The following is a 17,895-nucleotide window of genomic DNA, read 5'->3' on the forward strand; positions in this document are numbered from 1 at the left end:
GAGGATATGGTTGCCGGAGTGACTTGGTTGTCTACCTTACCACCGGGTTGGACAGTCGAGTGGGACCCTACCTCAGCAGGAGAGGAGCATGAGGTGTGATGGGCTAGGCTTCCCCATCCTCCCTTTTATTTATCGTTAGTTAATTTCCGCTGGATCTCGAACAATGATTACTACTTTTGCAAAACTCCAATAATGTTGCAATAACCTTAAGTACTTCTTAAATTATGGTTTTATGCTTTATTGTATTTGCTCTGTGCCTCACCTTCGAGTGAGTATGTGTTACTTGATCCTATTAGTGGCCTCGTCGGACTAGATCCGAGGGACCGACGGTTTATTCCTATTTAAGTGTGGTCTAGCCTCTAAGTTGGGACTTAGGCACTTAAAATGGAATAATTCGGGCAGTTCCGACACATAAAGACTCAAAAGTCGTTCCTAAGGGGATGCAGAGTCTGGGTGTGGTTTCGTGTGTGTTTGGGGCATTCATTTGCACATTGCATCACATCATTCATTGCATTCATACAGACATTCATTTAGACATTCGTAGGATCATCATCATCATAACAAGAAGCACGAACAGAAACACTCCATCTCCGATGACAGTGCTTCGATGAACACGAAGAAGCTTCAATTTAAACATACATATTTTTTGAAAGGACATGCTTCGTTGTGTACGAAAAGAAGGGAAGGTGTTTTTCGCCTTCGGCTCAAAAGATAAAAGTTTCGTCCACAGTAAAGCAACTTATACATGGATGGAAAGGTAAAAATATATTACATGGTATGGACAAGTGTACAAAGTACTGTTCAATTCTCGATCACAATTATCTTTACAAAGATAATACAAATGGTTCTAAGCTATATACATGCAGGCTTAAAGAGTAGCTTCAGCAGCCTTCGGAATGTGGTTCGGATTATCAATCTTCGGCACCACCATCCTACAAACAAACAAGCGGTATAAGGTAAAAAGTAATTACATGAGCTAAGTCAAGCAACAGGTATAAGTTTCATACCGGCTTAAGCAAGCTTCGGGCTTCGTCACCAGCTAGCTCTCGCCCACCCTTAGCCCAACAGTTATAAATCTATTTCCAATGCTTCGGGCTTCGCTGGGGATATCAACCAAGTCTGTCGGAGACATACTGAAGGTTGGTTTATTTACTGTTTTTCCGTGCGTGCAACCAGCCTTCATAAATGCTACAGTCGTACCGCAAGAAGCTAGTAAGGCACAGAAGTCACCGTGCCCGGCTATCACTTCATCAAGTGCCTCAACTTTATTTTCAGTATGTTCGAAGGTGTTTAGTATGTCTTCAGCCAAAGGGGTAAACTCTTCGGAGTTGGCTCCAACCGAGCTTAAGACTCTTTTCAATCGTTGTACGCAGCGGCTGCCAAAGTTCAAACACATGTTTCGAAGCTCTTTCAAAGATTGCTGCAGCTTTGTATTTTTTTCTGCTTTGGCTTCGTATTTTGTTTGCAAATCTTTTTTCTCTTGTTTGAAGCTCTATGATTTTTGGTCAAGTTCCTCGCTTAATTTAGCATTTTCGACTTGAATTTCTACAAGTGAACCCTCCATTGTCTGAAGCAGGAATTCTTTTTTCTCTACAAAAGCTTCGTAGTCTTTAATCTTGTTTTCCAAGCCTTCGATTATGATTTCATTTTTCTTGTCTTCGTGGTCTTGTTGCATCCTCAGTGCTTTACTCAACAGCATACTCTGTAGAAATAAGCCTTCATCAGAAAACTTTGCTTCATCACAAAGTTAAAAGAAACTTAGAAAAAGGAATTTACCTTCAAATTGGAGTAGAATAGACAGCCGACGATATGTTGTCGTCGGTAGCCGCTAATGTCAGCTTCAAGCTTCGGAAATCCGACACTCTTCGAAAGAGTACCAATTATCTTTGCCCCAACGTGGTCTCGAATACATCCTAGGGCCCCTTCATCAATTCCACCAAAGAGCATGGCTCCTGACTGGTAGCCACAGGATATACCATATTCCTGTAGCTCCTTCTTTTCAGCCTCGGATAATTCTTGACCGACTAGGTTCCGAAGGTCGAAGTCCATTTCCTCCGAAGCGGCATCGGCAATCTTTTTCCCTTTGCCAGGCACTGTGACCATGGCCTTCTCTGCAGCTGCAGCTATTTCTTCCGCAGCCATACCCAATAGTATTTTATCAATTCCAGACAGTGTGCTCTCCAAGTTGGCAGCTTCGGTGGCAGCTGTAGCTTCGGCAGATGTTTTAGCTTCGGCACCGGCCTCGACGCTTGAACAGGTGTTATTTTGGATGCCGAGGCCGACGGTGGCGTCCGTTCAATGGCTTGCATAACAGTAACGATTCTTCGTTTTTTCTACCCATCCGCTTTCTTCTTTGTAGCCGAAGGCTCGTCCTTCTTCTGTAAAAGTTTCATCAGTTCTGGCCCAGAGGACTTAGCAGCTTGACGGTAGAGATTCAGTCATTACCTTTAAAATTTCTGCTATTTCGGTAGCAGGAGGCGTCGAAGGAGTCTCCTCTGCTGCCTCGGATATCTTCGGCTCTGGACTTTTGGCCTTCCTCTTCTTCGTAGCAGCAGCCTTCGGCTCAGGAGCGGTTTTTCTTTTCTTTGAAGCCTTTTCGTCCTCCTTCACCATTCTAGCAGCTTGCCTGCTCAGAATACTGACAAGTCTCTTTCTTTTTGCACCTTTGGCACCCTTATCAAATCTTTCATAATCAGGGTATTCAAATTTCAGGGCATCCATCACCCGGTTTAATCTTTGTTTTGGCCGGGTGCCGAAGGCTGATGATGAGGACATCACTTCTATACATACAATAAATGGACCAATAACACGATCGCGTGTACGACAGCTAATTCTCCAGGTACGTTCTACCCTAGTCAATTGTGTTTCAGAGCTTACGCTTGGGGCCATGGATATTTTATGATTAGGAACCTTGGAGAGGACCAGCAAGGACTTGGGAAAGGGCTAGTTGTTGAGGAGGAGCAGCAAGGGCGCCCACAACAGGAAGGAGATCAAGTCTGACTCGGCTGCGACTCCATCTCGGGTTCCAGGACTAGTCTGCACTAAAATGGACGCCCAAGATGCATCCGGACTCCGATTGCGACGGACTTGATATGGTTGGAAAGATAAGGAGATTATCTAACCAACCCAACTGGTTCCACCCTAAAATTCGGCCGGAGTCAACGAGAATCGTCGGAACAAGTCAGTGTTCAGATTCTGTTTTGGTGCTGCGACACCGTCTGTTGGGCCGTTGGGCCGTGTATCGCGTCGGAGCCCATTAGGGGCGCGTCCAGGGGTCACACACGCCCTAATACTCTATTTATTCAGCAGCCGCCACCACATTAGGGTTGGGTTTTGCTTAAGTTTAGATCTGTCGAGAACAGCCGCCGTCGATCGGTTTGTGAGACCCCAACTTGTGAGCTTAATCATTCATCCGCAATATTCTAGATTGTGTTCTTTCTTGTTTTTGCTTGTGTCTTTGATTCTTAGGCAGGAATTAGCCCTCGTGGTGAGGTCAATCGCGCAGTGCACGGTTGATAACCAGAGGAGAAGTGGTGCTGCGATTGCGGGGTTCTAGTCGTGTTGATTGGAAGCCGGATCATCTGTGTGACATATCCACCAAATCGATAGTCATCTTCACTTGATAGGAACTGGTGCCTTCGTATCCTTGCGATACGCAAAATTATAACATCCAAAATTTTCGTGAAGGCCATCTGCCTTGGGCTCTGACCTTCGTCTAATAGTACAGCTCGTGCACGCGACAGAAGGCTTCGGCATCGGGGTTCATCCCTTGGCTTCGGAGGGCCCAGATGAAAACGATAAGCCTAACGATAGTGTTAGGAGTCAGCTGATGAAGATATATTTCAAAATTCTTTAGCACCTCCACTATCATCTCGTTTAGAGGAAATCGCAGTCCTGCTCTGAAGAAGCTTTTAAAAACCACTATTTCATCATTCTTCGGTGCAGGGGTAGTCTCTTCTCCGGCAAATCGGACAAGTTTTCTTTCAGTTTCCCCAAAGTAGCCAAGCTTCATCATCATGGGCATGTCGTCTTTGGACACAGTAGATTTCTCAAAATCTAGATGGCTGGGTTTTGTGGGGATCAAAATACTATAATCTTCCTCAACTTCATCAACATTTTCTTCTTCAACAACAGTCTGTTCAGCTTCGGCATCAGGAGTACCTTCGTCAATAGCTCCCTCTGTCACAACTAGTCCTGATCGTTCCATGACTTCTGAAATTGGCGCTGTCTCATTGACCTCGGTCTCTTCTCCCTCACGAGACACCCTTGCAGTTGATCGCACTCTGGCCATTTGGATGTTTTTAACAATTTGACGAAGCTAACTCGTCTGATGAAGCTTACTTTAAATAATGAAGTGCTTGCTAGAGAGCGTAGCGCAAAAAGCTTCGGCTATGGTTAAATTTTTTAACAGCACAATAGTGCAATGGCAATGAATGTTGTGGTAACTCCTCACCAACCTGTTTGTTTATATAGTGCTGCAGGTGGGAAGACGAACTGCAGGTTGCCTGCACTCGCTGAACGGTGGACCACTCAGCGCTCGAAATATTATAATCGTTTCTCAGACCTTCGGCAGTTCAAAGCCTTCCAATTTTTTCATGGATCGTGCTCATTACGAAAAACAATCTAGCACTGCAAAGGGGCTACTGTTGGGGGCCTTCTTCTCCGCCGAAGTTCCTCTAAGCAAAAACACCTTCGGCAAGGCCATATGCAAGCAGGCACAACACGAAGGTATATGCCGAAGCTGTAATCAAGGGAGCTTCGGCATGATGACAGGACTGAGACGAAGGGCAGCACCGACTTAAATAGGAAAAGACCGCTTAGTCCCTGACAATTTGTGTCATGATTATAATTAGTTATCAAGGATATAAATGTAATTTTTACCGGGTTGTGTCTCATGCCTATAAATAGGTGAATAGTACCCCCGTACTATTCACACTGACTTGTATTCACTTGCACGTCATTCTTGGATTCTTATCTTCGGGCAAGACGAAGGTATAAATGTAATTCAATATCGTTAATGTTTATTCATGATTATACAATGAGAATATAAATAATCTAATGATTTGATATGATTATTCATATTCTTTATACGTATCACATGTCCCTGCTTTTCATTACATATTAAGATGATGAAGGTATGTCCTTCATAACCTTCGTCTGAGGATCATTATATCCTTAGGGAGATAATGCTTCGGAGGTCGAAGGTCATTAATGATTAACATTTGTGTTGCCTTGTTCTTAACTCGTAGCATTGAGAACAAGTGACCAACATCACCATAGATTCCCGCGCAGGTGATGCAAACCACGACGAGCTGCGGATCCATGGCGAAGGAATGCTCCGAGGAGCAATTCCCGAGCTGATGCTAACCAATCGCTATCGGCGTGGCCATGAGCTACTCTCTGGGGACGCGGTTTAGCCCCCCAGACCCCAACCGAGGCCGCGGCAACGGCGCAACCAAAATAGCTTGCGGCGAATGGGTCTCCACACGACGAAATAGTGGCTTCACGACGGGTCGCGACTTCAGGTAATGAGCCAAGGCAAAGACGGTCCGAATATTTATGCGCCGAGGTCGGGCGCATGCTCCGAGGAATTCGGCGGTCGTTAGATGGTTGAGTAGTCACGAGATCCCCACCCATGGAGTCCATCGTTCGGTTGAAGAAGATGACAAGTGGGTCCAAGATGGTAGCGTGATGGGTGCGCCACAGGTTCGGCTGGTGGGTGGGCCCATATGGTAGTTGAACAAGGGCGCGCGTGACGTGTGGGAGTCTAGCGGCTAAGGTTTGGGGTAGGCGTACTGGTGGGCTGCTTGGTGGCCGAGTTGGGCCGGCCAAAGGTGATTCGGCCCAGCACTCGAGATAAGTCTTCTTTTCTTTTCCTTTTTGTTTTCTGATTTCTATTTTAAATTCAGAACAAACTCAAGTTTGAATTCCAAGATTTTACTTTTAGATGCACAAATAAAACTCCAATAAGAGTATAATTTTAGTTATTTATTTATTATTCTTTCTTTTAGCAAATGCTCTCAACATACAAGTCGTAAATAAGGAATACTTTTAGGAAATAATTTCTAATGTGTAACATTCATTAAAAGGTGATTTTACTTACCCTCCTTAAGAATGTCCCTCAACCATTTAAAAAAATAATAATCTAATTCATGTGAAGATCTTTCCACTTTTCATTTAGTTTCTTTTAATTTCTTTATTTATTATATTTTTTCTTACACAAATTTTGGGCTTTACACGCGCCCAGCCCGCGCGCGCTTCGTGCGCCCGCGCCACATCCGTGGCCTGGATGGCTCAGCCCCTTCCACCTGCGCAGCCCCCTTCTCCCTCTTCCTCTCTCTTCCATGCATGGGAGGAAGAAGATGAGGTAAAGAAAAAGATGGCAGTTTCGTAATTTAGTACGCGCAAATTATAGTCTAGTTTAAAATAGTGATAACTTTTGCGTATTAAACCCGACTCAATCTGTTCAAGTTGTGTTAGATTTGTATTAAAATTATTTACATGTTAGAAGTATTGTTCCCCACTGTTGCACATTTTATTTAATTTATTTAAACATTTGTTTGACCGGAGGTTAATAGAACAATGTTTTATTTAAACCTAATTTATAATTTTGAATTGTGCGTTTATAAATCAGCATCAGCGCAGTTAATGTTAACTGAACTATTCTTATTAAATAATTGATTAGTTTAATTATGTTATTTATTTTTTTGTTTCCGCGTAGCGTGTCGGCCCGCGTGCCGTGCACGTGCCACAGTGCTATTTCGCGCGTGTCCTCATGTGTCGTTCGCGAGTGTCGCGTGTGTTGTGCGCACACGTTGTTGCGCGTCGTTCGCATGTGTCGCACGCCTTGCCGCACGTCGTTCACGCGTATCGCGCGAGATTAAACCGTTCGTTTATAATCACTCTTGTTAGTTAATTAGTTATTTATTTAATCACCCACAATTAAAATAGTAAGTTAGTCAAAGCTAAGTAGTAGTTTTAATTTGTATTTGATATGATAAAGTCAATTCATAAAATTATAATTATGTTGAACTAAACGTTCTAACTAATACTCGCTTAGTGTAGACGAGTTAACATCTTGACCGTATCTTTGACTATCTCGTTTCTTTTCCTCACGTGACCGTAGTAGCGCTCTCTATTTCGTATTGCATGTTTTTATTATGTTTTCCTTGGCATGGTGTAATGTTCTTATGCATATATATATATATATATATATATATATATATTTGTTTGTTGTGCCTGTTTTTCTTCGCTTCACGTTGCGATTAGATCGTGATCCGTTTCCGAGCTTTGAGGAATTGAAGATCAAGAGTTGGCAACCAAGTGACCTGGTTCTTCGAGTTCTACAAAGTTGAAGACCTTGAGCATCTGTTTGATAAAGGCAAGTGTCCTCTGACCCATTATGTCCTACTTATTTATAATTCACTGTCTCGCATACCATGAACAACCTAAGGATTGACTAGTATTCTGTTTTCCTGTCCTTGTTTACCCTTTGTGAATTGGTTACTATGACTAGTATTTTGCTACTGCAATACTTTAATCAATGAACATGATGAGAACATTTATGATATGTTGATGATATCTTGATTATGATGATGAACTTGTGATACTAAAGGAGGCTCGGGCTATTTCCTGAGTACCTCTCCGTAAGGACTTGTTCGTTGAGAGACCACCCAGGAAAACAGTGCAACCATGAGGGTGGTATGGGACGTCCGTAGCTGATTAATTAGAAGAACTAGAGCTATAGTCGGCTTCGCCGTCGTGTCGTCAATGCGGTCCGGGCATAGTACTTGCTCTGCCGAGTTTCTTTCGATTTGGTTTTGTTAGTCACCCCTCCTGTGGGGAGAGGTACTGTGTTTATCAAATTGGAGAAACCTAACGAGCGGTTATGACCTCTGGGGAATCTTTGTAAAGGCTACATAGTGATACCCTGCCAGGCCACCTAGGTAGTGGTTATTGGAGATTAGCGCTCTCCGTGCAGAAAGGAAATCACGACTCGTGGGTAAAGTGTGCAACCTCTGTAGGGGAATGAAATTGATATATCAGTTGTGCTCACGGTTAAGAGCGTCCTTAAGATCCTCTTTGATTAGTGATACAGGTAGCTCGAGATGCTATAGTTCTATTTATGGTTTTGGTTACGATGATGATAATGATGTTCCTCGATGAGGAAATGATTCATGGGTTGGTTATTGCTAAAACATGGCTTCTACTAATAATAAATACTTGCCGAACTAAAAGCAACTGCTTTGACCCTAACCCCACATAAACCTTGTCCACCTCAGCCAAACGGGACATTTGCTGAGTATGTTGATGTGTACTCACCCTTGCTTTCACAAAACACTAGGTTGCCCTTGGTGCAATCTTTGCTCAGGTAAAGAAGAAGAAGGCGTCGACATGGATCTCCAGGAGGTCTAGGACATCGATGAGTTTGAGGTTTAGGCTAGCGACCTCCCCCAGTCAGCTGCCTGTGGTGTGTTGTTTACGTTGGCTACATTTTTATTATGTGCACTTTGATTTATATTATGTAAATGACTCTAGTCTTTAATATTATTACTTACTATTTATTGTTATTAGAAGCATTGTGCTATGATGAGGCATTTATGTAATCGCTGTGTACGTGAATTTCTGATCCTAGCACGTACATGGATCACATTCGGTTTACCTTCCAAAACTGGGTGTGACAAATAGTTATCAAGCCAGTTTAAAGATGTCCTCGTTTGAGGCATTATATGGAAGGAAGTGTAGAACCCCGCTGTATTGGGATCAAATTGGTGAAAGGTAGTTCTTTGGGCTAGAAATTATACAAGAGGCTGAGGAACAAGTCCGAGTTATAAGGGAGAACTTGAGAACAACACAGTCAAGGCAGAAAAGCTATGCAGATACTCGAAGGAGACAGTTAGAGCTTGAGTAAGGTGATCACGTGTATCGGAAGGTGTCATCGATTTGAGGTATGAGGAGGTTTAAAGTTAAAGGGAAGTTGTCCCCTCGCTTTATTGGACCCTTCAAGATCCTAAAGCGAGTGGGGGAAGATGCCTATCAACTAGAACTACCTGACCATCTAGTGGATGGACATGATGTCTTCCATGTATCCCAGGTGAAGAAGTTCCTCAGGGTACCAGAAGAGCAACTACAAATGGACAAACTTAGTGTTCAAGGTGATCTGACTTATGCTGAGTACCCTATCAAGATCATTGATACCTTGACTCGTGTTATGAGGAATAAAGTGATTAAGATTGCAAAGTACAATGGAGTCATCACGGAGAAGATGAAGCCACCTGGGAACAAGAAGATGAACTACGAGTAGAATTTCTGCACCTCTTTCCTAGTTCATTGTAATCTCGAGGTTGACATTATTTTTAAGGGGGTGGGATTTGTAATACCCAAATTGTTCAAAATAAAAGTGAAGGGATGAAGTTATATATAAATATATGAATATATGGCCCTTTATCTATTTAAGCATATGAGAGCTCATGTTTAAAGTAACCAAGTCAATGTATAAAATAAACATATGATGTTGCATAACAAGCTGAGCTTTTGAATTGAACATTTAAATTCGATTTTAAAATAAGAGAATGAGAGCTAAATAGAAATTTGAATTTGGAACATGGAAAATAACACATTGGATTAAGTGAACTAACCTTTTTGCAGGTAAGTTAATGAAGAAAATACTCATAATAATGATAAAAAGGTAAATGTAACACCGTGAATTTAAGGTATAAAATTTCTTTCCTAATATCCACCAAATTTAGGTGTTACCCTTTTCTTTACCTGCTTTTCTTCTCTTTTTTTCTAAATAACGGAGAGTTATTTCATTATATATGTTTATGAGCTTTTAACTTAGTAAAATTAAACCCTAGAGAAGTTTTAATTGTTGCATCATGCCGGAGCCTATATTATTTTGTTTGTGGAGTGATTCCATTGAGCATTCATTTAATTAGGAGTTTAAATTTAGGTAGTAAGAAGAAGAGAAAATAGGGAGAAGAAATTAGAAAGAAAAACCCACACTAGCCCCCCTCATTTGGCCTCAGCCGACCTGACCCAGCCTGCATGCCCCGCGTCTCCCTAGCCTCGCGCCCCCTCGCTCCACAAGGCCTAGGGCGCATGTGTCCTACCTAGGCTGCCAGGCCAGCTCGGTCGATCCCCACCTAGCTGCAGCCGTCCTATACATCACGTACAAGTAGAAACTGCCTAGCCACAAAAATCGCATCGCATGCACGCGTGCCATGTTACAGAACCTCCCAAAGTATTATGCCCACCTACAGATGTCCTTGTCCTAAGGACTTCAGACAATTATGCAGGTGTGCACAATGACTCAGCAAGTTTGGTTATTTGTATCTCTATTACATTGCCCAAGAGCGCTTAACCCATCACGCAGACATTACACATCATCGGAGTAAGCAGAAAGGATACTTGATGCGTAAAATATTGAAAGAGTTGGTTATTAAATATCCGGGTACTTGAGGCGTAAACTTATTATTACATCACAGGAAGGCAAAACACCTTCCCCAGATAAGTCTTAGTTCTCCTCCTCCTGCTTGGGAACCACCTTGGAACAGAAACAGCAGAACTCAGCAGTTTCATCACCTACAACAACATGGGTTTGAAAACCCCGAGTACGGAGTGTACCTTCGCATGTCTTACCCATCAACGGAAAAAGACTCTCAAGGATATGCTGGTCTTTGGGATTCAAGGTAAAGCTTATCAAGATTCAAAGACTCTTTTGCATAAAAGCTTACTATGAGTGGATCCTTAAAAATTCATTTTTAGTAGCCATCTTTTATCATCCTTTCAGTTCACTTGTTGCTACGTGTAGGGCAGTGACCAAGTTTTCATGTTCGATAAGTAACGGCGATCCGAATCGATTAATACCAAGCCGGGGATCTCCAATCTCACGACATATGTAGCACTTAACCCTCCCATATGTCAACTTGCACCCGGGTTTCTCAAGACCAGAATGGGTTCACGCCAACCGAGAGCACAGATACTCCACCATCCAGCCTCTTGCCACAGAGGGTACACACTACTCTCGTCATCTCTCCACTCCCATTGCGTGGTAGCCTTTCTAGTATTAGTCCGACCGAGGCAAAGCTTACCCATGACGAGGCATGTGGCCAGTTAAAAGGTCCTCGATCATCAAGCCTACATCGGTCCTTAAGCGACTCAGACGGAGACACTACACCGAGACTTCCTTCTCGTGCAAGTCCTCTGCCCAGTCTCATCTTTATCATTTAAAACTCAAAGTTTGGTACCTGACAGAGGTACTTCTTCTCAGATGTTGAACCGATCACAGCCGTGATAGATCCACCATCATCAGTCTTTTCTTCGTAAAATTTCCCATCCCATGTGAAGCATCACCTTTTTATAAACAAAACCTTTTGTTTTCTATAGCAGACTAAGCATAAGAAAACTTGTTTAAAATAGGCAAACAAGGAATGGTAACCAATTTTCCAAGGAAGGAAATGCATCAACTATTTATCACACAATTCTTATCACCTAATGCATCATATAAGGTGATAAAGATTTTAAAACAACAAGGAAAAGAGATAATGCACCAGGGCTTGCCTTGTGTTGCAGGAGGTTCAGGTTCCACACCGCAGATGTCGAAGTAAAAGTTGTTCTCCGCTGGAGGATTTTCAGTCCGAGAGACAACCTCTTCTTCTATTACTGTTTCTTCCTCGTGTTCTATACATGATAATACATGTACATGAATGCTTATGCGATGTCATTAATATGCTGTTACACAATAGAAATATAATAAGTTGCATCTTGAATACAACTTTATTTCATGGTACAAACTAATCACTAAGGTTTTCTAATTAGGTATTCCTTTAGGATTAGCATTAAGTAATTAATTCTATGAAGCTAGTTATTGGGTTTCTGGTCAAACAATGTCCAAATGATTTTAAACTTCACCCAAAGGTCTCCAATCATCATATTAAGCCTACCCAAAAAGTTTCACAATTTTTGGAATCACTCAATTATTTCTAAAATTCTAAAAGTCTTGGTTTAAGCACCTTTAAATGCTACATAATTCTAGGGTTGGGACAAAAAACTTGGAATTATTTTTATTAAATACTACTTGATTTTAAGAATCTAGCAAAATTGGTCTCGTGATTTTACCAATTTTCTTCTATTTCCTATGAATTTTCCAAGCTGACAGTAAAAATAAAAGAATAAATAATGAATAGTAAAGGGCCACATCTGGCCCGAGTCGGCCCGTGAATATGGAAAGCGCGCGCGTGCCCGTGCCCGTGCCCGCATTGTTTAGTTTGCGTCGGGGACCCTGTTCTAATGTGTCACTGGTACTATTCTAATGTGTCACTAACATTTTCACTTAAACCCTTCCCTTCTTTCACTACAAGAAACAGACAAAAGTTCGTGGGGCAAACTAAGAACGTGGGTACCGACGTTCTTATTTGAGTTAAGTTCATGGGTTTGACGAAGAACGTGGGTACCCACGTTTTTAATTTAAGTTCGTGCGGCCTGGCTAAAACCGTCAAACTTAAGGTATTAGGGACGTGGGTACCCACGTTTTTAATTTAAGTTCGTGGGCCAGCTGGAAACCGTCGAACTTAACTAAAAAACCAAACCCCCTAACCCGCGGGACTCGTCTATCTCACCATCTCTCACACGCTCTCATCCTCTCAATGCCGCCGCTGCCAAACACAGAATCGCAAGCTGCGCTGCCGGACCGCTGTTGTACTTCACCTTCGGCGAGGTGGACCTCCGCCACATCTCGCTCCCGTCCTTGCCCGTCTCCGGCCCATCCCCCTTCCGCGCGGTTGCCGTGGCGGCACCCATCCCCGGTGTCTAGATCCTTCCTCTGCAGCCGTCAGCCGCCTCTCACCCCTGGCAGTAGCACGCCGCCCAGCCCACACCCGCCCATCTCCGCCTAGCCCACACCTGCCCACCTCCGAACCCCGCGGCTCCCCCAAGCGTATGCCGGTATGCCCACACCACACACAACCAACCACCGTCTCTGCGGCGTCCCCGGCCCCACGGCCGACTAGCGCCATGTGCATCTGCCACTACGTCGCGCACCTCCTCTCCACCACTGTTGCCGCCCTCCTCACCGCCATGACCACCCGCCGTGTCCTGGCTCCACACCGACAACTACTGCGCCTTATGCGAGCTCAGCCGCCCGGCCCCGTAGGTAACTCGATCGATCCCCTTCTCGCTTTTACTTCTTCAGGGTGAGGGCGTGCTGCATCCGGTCCTCGAGCCGAACCTTGCTGGCGGCGGTGGTGAACGACGCGCAGTCACATTCGTGGGGCGGAGCTGCCACCAGCTCCGAAGTCCGTCGAAGAGGAGAGAGCCTCGTCCGACCTCGAGACGGTGCGGTGAGGTTAGACCCGGAGCACAGAGGTATCGTCGGTCGCCACCGTCATGGGCGAGTCGTTGCTACCATCGCACCAGGAACAAGGCTCATATCGTCCAAAGGTACCTCGAGGGCTTGAAATCTTTGTTCCCCTTTTCTAGATTCGTGATGTGCTTTGCTCAAATGAGTGAATTTGTCCACTAAGCTGCTGCATCTTCTCTAAATTACTTAACGAATGTAGCTTCCAGGATCCTCAACAAAACAAGGATGCAGCATGAATCTGGCCACTAAACAATGAGAGTCGTATTTTTAAATGTTCACAGTTAAGACTAATGTTTAGTTCCTGAAAAGTGTATCATTCTGTCTCATGCTGTTTTTTCTTGTATATTTTGGGGGGGCAAAACATGTATTCATGACGACATTTTTTATATGGCATGTTGGGGACTTGTTCTCAAATGCTATAAGTTAAGAACAAGGCAACACAGAATGTTAAATGCTAGTGCCCTTCGTCCTACGAAGCATTATTTCCCTTAGGATATAATGATCTTCAGACGAAGGTTATGAAGGACATACCTTCATGATCGCAGTATATGTTAATAAAAGAAGAAGCATATGAAATATAAGGGACAATATAAACAATCATTATCAACTCATTTCCATATTACTATTATGGAAAAATAGAAATGATATCAAATTACAAATGTACCTTCGGCTTAAAAGAAGGTAAGAGTACAAGCGTGACGCAAGAGCAAATGCCAAGTCCCCATGAACAGTACGGGGGCACTGTTCACCTATTTATAGGCACGGGACACAGCCCATACAAGATTACACCCATGCCCTTTACATTTGGTAGTAATTCTATAGTAATCCACCGAGGTCCGAATAGCCTTTTCATCTTTAAGTCGGTTTCCTTTTCTGCTATCACGCCGAAGCTTTCCTGCCCACATCTTCGGCGCTGTATCAACCTTCGTATTATTTGGGCTTCTCCTACTGTGATGTCCGAAGATACCTGTTCACCCATTATACTCCAGAAACACTGTTAAATCATGTTTTTGAGGACCTTCGGAAGCCGAAGGCCCCCAACAGTAGCCCCTCGCAATATTAATTTGTTAGAATAATAAATTTAGATTGCGACATGGACGAAGGCCTTAAGCCGAAGGTCCGAAAAAACACCTTCCCTTTGCTAGAATAGCAACATTCACTGACAAGCGGGGGTTCCAATTTTCAACGCACTGGGCGTATAAATAAGAGCATACCGCGAGCTCATTTGGTACGCTCTCTTGCCATCTGCTCTTGCTCACTCAATTTTTAGCTCTTGCGCACCAAGACTTGCTTAGCTTTTTAAGTTTTTAAGCTTCGGCGTTGAAAACAGTTTTTTAGTGTTTCCGAAGATGTCTGAAGATAAGAAGGCTGCTGCCGAGATGATGCTGAGTCTCTCTGAAGAGAAAAACCTGGGGTTTCTTATAGCAATGTCGAAGACCAATACAGAAAAAATCACCAAAGAGATTTTAGAAGGTTTGTCTGAAGATACTGATGACAGCGACAGTTATGATGTGGATAGTGGTGGTGAAGACTCCGAAGATCGCCCTTTGCGACCAAGCCATGCGGTTTTCGGCAAATCAAGTATCAAAGAAAATCATCTTGTCAACATGAGGGGAAGATATTTCCGGGACTTGTCCGTTGTGAGGGCCGACGAAGGAGAAAAGACTTGTCCGAACCCTGAAGAAAATGAAGTCGTAGTGTTCCGAAGCTTTTTGAAAGCTGGACTACGATTTCCCGTGAGCAGCTTTGTCGTAGAGGTGCTGAAAATATTTGAAGTCTATCTTCACCAACTTACCCCCGAAGCAATCATAAGGATGAATATCTTTGTGTGGGCCGCGAGAAGCCAAGGTCTGGAACCTGACGCGAAGAGTTTTTGCAACATACACGAATTGTTATACGAGACAAAACCCTGGGGTAAGGAGCAGTATCACAACAACTTTGGCTGCTATAGCTTCGGCTCGCGCTCTGGGTCAAGCTGCCCAGTGCCGACCTTTCGCAAGAGGTGGCCTGGCGACTGGATGACGGAATGGTTTTATGTGAAAAATGATTTGAACTCTCGAGAAGATATAAAGAAGGTCATTATGCGCCCCATCTGGCAAAGCTTCGGCCTGTGAAGGCCGAAGGTGGAAATGAACGAAGCAGCCGAAGAATGCCAGAGAGCCTTCGGAGTTGTTTGCTCTTTTATTGGAACGAGGGATTTGGTCCAAGAGCATATTGCCTTCAGAGTATGGCCGCTCACGGAAAAATGGGAAATGCCGCAAGAGACCATAAAGGAAGCTGACAAAGGTGGACTTGTCAGGCTGAAGTATACTTTCAAGTTCGGAGATAAATTCGTTGAGCCAGATGATGACTGGCTAAAAACATTGAAAATGTAAGTGATGAACTACTTGGGGCTTATTCAAAGGCCGAAGATACTGCATTGTCGGCATCCTTTGGAGGCCGGAAAAAGAAAAGACTGAACTGAGTGTTCGACGCAATCGGGTTCGTCTACCCTGACTATCGTTATCCCATTCGAGGGCAGAAAAGAAAAGGCACGACTTCTGCGAAAGAAGAAGCTGTAGCTATTCCTAGTGAGCCTGCACCGAAAAGAAAAAGGATAAAGGTCCTCACACATCGGCCACGCTATATTGAACCAGCCTCGGTGCCTGAGTTCACCGGAGAGACCTCTTCGGCCACCGAGGCTGAAGAGCCAACCTTGCTGCCAGAAGTCGCAGAAATGGCCGAAGCGCCAACAACAACAGAATTGGAGGAACCAAAGATTTTATTACTAGAAACCAGAGAGATGGCCGAAGCGCCATCAACAGAAAAGATGGAAGAAGCAAAAGGATCAACTGAGGGATCAAAAATATCAGAAATTTTAAGTCCTTCAGTAGAAATTGAAGTAGCAGGAATTAAGAAGGGCCCAGCGGTGACTCCGAAAAGAAAAAGAATGGTCAATGTGCTAGATGTTCTGGAGACAATTAAGTCCTCAAGCACAACTCCGAAGAAGACTGTTGAAACTTCCGAAGCGAAAACTAAAATTTTTGATACTAAGGCTCCAAAGCAGCAAACTGAGGCTGAAGCTGGGCCCTCAGAGCCCACGAAGGTAAAATCCTTGAAAACCGAGGAAGAAAAAATGACGGAGTCAATTCTTGTTGAAGAAATCAGTGTTGTTGCCCCCAAAGCATCCCCCAAAGTTCTTGATTATATTGTTCGACATGCTTCGGGGAAAAAATTATCAGAAAAAGAAAAACAAGAGGCCCAGCTTTACGCCCAAAAACTGAAATATCCAAAGGGGGCTTTGATATTCAACGGCAGCGGAGAAGAAGACTTCTTGTATTGTCTCCCTGACAGCAAGGAGATTTCTGTCTGTCGGGAGATAAGCAAGAGCTTCGGATTCCCAACACTAGAAGACGGGCTCTCGGTGTTGTCGAAAAACGAGCTGGCCGACAGCTTGGCGTACAATAGCTTAAAGGTGCAAAAAATGAAGTCTTTGTATTTTTTCTTGAGACCAAAATTTTTCGTTTGCTTAAATTTATTGACGCACACACATTTTTTTGCAGGGCCTTATACTTAGCAATGCCCTCAGGGCTCAAAAAGATGCCGAAGACGAAGGGTGTGTTATAGCCCTGAGCAACCTTCGTTCCGAAGTAATTGAACTAAGGAACGAAGGTTTCGAAAAAGATAAAATATTACATTCATTGATAAATAGAATAAAAGAAGACGAAGCTACTTTTAAAGGTCAAGCTGAGGCTCAGAAGCGTGAAATTGATGATCTTCGAAAACAACTAGCCAGAGCTAAAGAGGAACGCATACTTGAAGAAACGAGGCGAGAACTTAGCGACCAATGGGCAAATCATTTAGAAGGAACTGTTGAAGAGCTTCGTTCGTCCAAGAAAAGATGCTACGACAAATCTATGGAGTGTGTTAAGAAAATGAAAGCTAGCTTCGCCAGCGTTGGCGCATTTTCGAGTGAAGAAAACTTTACAAGAGGCAACCCCGAAGGTCCCATCGAATGGATTAATCACGAAGCTGAGGCCTTCGAGGAAATTTTAAATAGCCGTGGGGACATATGTGCTTTTTCGGGTGCCAGGGGGATTGCCACCATTTTGGAGAAAAAGGGCTGCGAGCATGTAAAGATTTTAGCGCAATCCGAAGCTACCTTGTCCTTCGAAGATGCAAAAGATCCTTCAGCCGAAGCTAGCATGGTTGGTGGAAAATTTTTCACCGATGTCTGGGACAATGGTGGTCGAGAAATGGCCCGAGAAATTATCCAAAAAAGCGAAAAGGGCATCCATGATGCTAGAAAAGTAGCAGAGGCTGCTGAGAAAAGCGCAGAGCCCGAAGAGCAAATAGGTATTAACTAATGGTTTTTATTGTGTTGTAATTTTTGATTTTAAACTTCGCTCGCAATTTGTAATAGCAATGTAGCTGTATCCTGTCCTCCCTCAGATCCTACTAAAGCGTCTCCGGGCCCTCCCCCGAAAGATGACGACGAAATTAAAAAGATGGCTGAAGCTATTATGGATCAAGTTGTTAATCAACTCCTGAATGAA

This window comes from Zea mays, chromosome 9 (genome assembly GCF_902167145.1).
Source record: "Zea mays cultivar B73 chromosome 9, Zm-B73-REFERENCE-NAM-5.0, whole genome shotgun sequence".
NCBI classification, from domain to species: domain Eukaryota; kingdom Viridiplantae; phylum Streptophyta; class Magnoliopsida; order Poales; family Poaceae; genus Zea; species Zea mays.